This window comes from Mus musculus, chromosome 18 (genome assembly GCF_000001635.26).
Source record: "Mus musculus strain C57BL/6J chromosome 18, GRCm38.p6 C57BL/6J".
In the NCBI taxonomy this organism is placed as follows: Eukaryota; Metazoa; Chordata; class Mammalia; order Rodentia; family Muridae; genus Mus; species Mus musculus.
Window position 1 is genome coordinate 52,952,080 of NC_000084.6, and position 3,929 is coordinate 52,956,008.

The window sequence follows — 3,929 nt, forward strand, 5'->3', positions numbered from 1 at the left end:
GTGTCCACGGTATGGGAACTTTTGGGGGTTCATCAAGCTGTTACAGAGGCGCTAACATTATACATCATCTGTGTCTACCTATTAGTTCTCTACTACTGGGTCATAAATTATCCCCGTTGGGCTGGTAAGATGACTCAGCAGATGGCAGGGTTGGCCACTGAGCCTGGCGACCTATGCCCAACCCATGTGGTAGAAAGAGACAACTAACTCCTGTCCCTCAAGTGTGTGCTGTGACATGCACCATTCCCCCAAAAAACAATACCACGTAAAAGGAAGAGACAAATACTATCACGGGTTGGGGAAATCGGTAGTCTAGATACAGCGCAGCACCCCCGTGAAAAGGATTCTGCCTCTAATAGTCAACGGTCCAAGTGGCTGCTCCGGGAACACCAGGGGAAATGATGCCTCAAAGGCTCATGTAGGTTTCTTTAAAACCTCGCTAATGTCCAGACTCAAGTACTAGATCTATGGAGCCCACCAGAAACTGTCCACTGTTCGGAGATGCCTTCTCCGCCATCCTCCCTACAGGGGCCATTGATGTGAGTGACCTCCGACCGGTGCAAGACAACCAAGAAGTTTCCTGCCATCCTGTGACCGACCAGAGTCTGATCATAGAACTTCTGTAGCTGCAGGCCCACGTGCAGGGCGAAGCGGCTGCGCGGTACCATTTTGAGGACGCTGGCCGGGTGCAGGGGGCTAGGACTGTGCACGTGCTATCTGCGCAGCCTCTCTGTTTGGAGAACTTATCCCTGAGAGGCTGCTGTCAAGATGCCTGGTTCCTTTCTGGCAAGCAGCAGGTAGCAAAGGATGTCACACTGCATCAGGCGTTGCTTCGGCTGCCCCGGTATCGGACTGATCTTTTGCTCTCCATCAATCAGCCCCACCCCCCAAGGACAAAAGAGCGGGTGTCACAGCAGGTCTCTTGGCCCTGAAAATCTGTCATGTCCACCTTGGAGCCTGAGTAACTTTGAGCAGCTGGTAACTAGTTTGACTCTTCATGATCCCAACCTCTTTGGTCCCCAGTAAAGATCGTTGAAACGACGTGCTACTGACAACTCGGGGACCCAGTTCTGAGAGGGGGAGTTTCTTTCTGCTTCTTCCCTGGATGTAAACATAAGACACTTCCTCTGCAGAAATAAACTTGCTTTATGAAGAAGAACAACAACAAAAAAATAGTCAACGGTCCTCCTGCCTGATCCCTGTTAAACCAAATGTGTTCTTGATATGCAGTCTTGTGTTTGCCGGAAGGCTTTCTGCAGATTTGAAAATATAGCACCAGCATCCGCGTCCAGGAGGAATGACGCCATCACTAGCTGGAGTTCTCTTCCCGGAAAAGGCAAACACAGCTTTCATACTAACGACACAGGCAAACGATCTAGGTAAATTTTCACAAGGGCTAATTGGAGATCCATGCACACACGCACACGCACACATACCTCAACATACAGAAGTAAAACTTCTTTGACAGTAATGCCATTCTATTGTTAGGAAATCCTTTCGAAATAATAACAAAAACCAGAGGTTGGAAAAGATAGCTGGATGGTTAAGACCACTGCCGTTCTTCCTAGAGACCTCGGATTCCCGGCATCCACATGACAGCTCACAGGTGTCTGTTATTCCATTTCCAGGTAACCTGACACCTTCTTCCAGCCTCCGAGGGCACCAAGTACACACATGTTGCACAGACATACATACAGGCAAAATGCCCATATTCATGAAATGAATAGAAATTTAAAATAACAAAAACCAGTTTACATATCAACAGCACTGAATAGCACAGACGGCAAATGCCAGTGGTGAGGGCTGGCATTTAACTTTCTTCACCCCAAGCATCAGCTCTCAGAAGGCTGTGGACACCCCTTGGAGCTGAGGACCAGTCTCAAGGTGTTCACAAAGGGGGACGGTCCTCAAGACTGTGCTGAAAACTCAGGCCTGCCAGGTGTGCCAGGTGCCAACACGGGACAATGAGACGGAGCCAAGGAAGAAGAAAGACACCTTGTCCCTCAGGCTGGTTGATCCCAGGGCTTCCCACCTGCAGACAGCAATCTGTCTCCTATCATACCTCTCACAGGACAGTAGCTGCTGCTGTCCCATCCCAAACCCCGAGCCAGTGCCTGCTTCAGAGCCTGGCACTCATTCTTCTCTCGTACTTCACTCTGGTGTCTTCCCAAATGCTATCTCACAGATATGGAGGGAGACAGACAGACAGACAGACAGAGTACACTTCCTCTGTCAAAGGCAATACCACCACCAACATCTATCTTTACTCTGCCTTGATTCCTTTCATAACCGGAGCCTCCAGATCTATTATATGATAGAAGTTTATCCTCCACCTTTCCCCAACTTGAATTGGGCTTGCTCGGAGCCCCAAGTCTGTGTGTTTACTTCTGATGAGGCTTTCCACTGGCACTCACTAGCCCTTCAACGTATGTCAAATGCAGGAGGGAGTTTCTGGCCACTCCTTGCCAGACACAAAGCCCAGCAATCTCGTTACATTGTTACCAGTGAGTCCCATGAGTGCTGGGGCAGAAGCGGGGGAGGGGGTTGAAGATCTTATTCCTATTTCAGACATAAAGAATGCAAAGAGAGTAACAAATGATCTCGGATTGTCTGGTAGGCAAGTGACTGACGTGGAACGGTAGCCCAGGGCAGTCTTACTCTGCGCACTTAACCGACTGACTCCTCCAAATGAAATGATTATACAAAACAGTCAGTCTGGAGGGAGGGAGTAGGTGAAAGTCCTGTCCGATTGCATACATCACTAGGACTTTGCCACCCAGTCCCTACTGTGAAAATGTCATCTAAATAAGATAGAAAAGCACCTCCAGGCTGCTATTGGCAGGTTCTGTCGGTACTGTGATTGAGTTGCTAGCCTCCCTGGAACACAATCCTCTCTCCTTTGCAGAAAGTAGGCTATCAGGGGAAAGTTCGGGGGAATTTTTTTTTCAAATTTGAAAATAAAGGGCTGTTTGCTAAGTGCAGAAGAACTGAAAGGGAGGACGTTAAAAATAACATGTTTGCATCTCCTGCCTGGAGAAGTCGGAGGGGACAGGGCCTGATACAGGGGATAGACACACCTCGGCATCATCAGGGGCCAGTGACTGGCACAGGGGATGAAATTAACCAGCAAAACGCTCCTCATTCCAAATACCTGCCAATGGCAACTCTAGACATCCGTAGAGCTTGTGGGATCCCACTAATATGGCTCCCATGAAATTCAGCTACAAGCACTGTCCCTAAACGCTTAGTGAGAGCAGCCATATGGTAACCAGTATGTTTCTTTTAAGATAAACCAGTATTCACTTAAAATCTTAATAACAAGATGGGCCAGGCAGTTCATCCCTGTTATCCTGGCACATACGAGACCAAGGAAGGAAAAACAGGAGCTCGAGGCCAGACTGAGAACTCAGTGGTAACCTGTCTCAAATAGGAGTGTGTGTGTGTGTGTGTGTGTGTGTGATGTATGAAGCTCAAAATATATAGTGGTCAAACCAACTTGTTTGACCTCTGGAGTTAGATTCCCAAAACTCTGGATTATTTCCCTAAGAACTCATTTCTAAACATGTTTCTAGAAGCTCTTTTTGACTCGTGGATGCATTTAAACCAGTAAACAAATACTGTGAACTTGTCTGCTGTGTATTTTCGGTCTCTCTATCCTGGAAGGGAAACAGAGAAGAGGGGAAAGAGCTATTTTTAAAACTACAATCAGTGTAGTATTCCAATATTTTTCTTATTGAATGTATGCTGTGTGTGTGTGTGAGTGTGGGGAACATGGCGTGTGAGTGGAGGTCAGAGGATACCTTTTGGAACTCTGTTGTTTCCTTCTATTGTGGGTGTCTGGGGTTACGGCTCAGTTGCTCCAGCTTGCTCAGAAAGCACTTTTTACCCATGAAGCCAATTGACACCCACAAGGTAGCACTTAAGTGATG

The 3,929-nt window shown here is 47.7% G+C and overlaps 1 pseudogene; it reads left to right on the top strand.

Annotated features, from left to right (window-relative positions):
* Window positions 371-1,156, top strand: Gm8572 (predicted gene 8572; annotated as a pseudogene).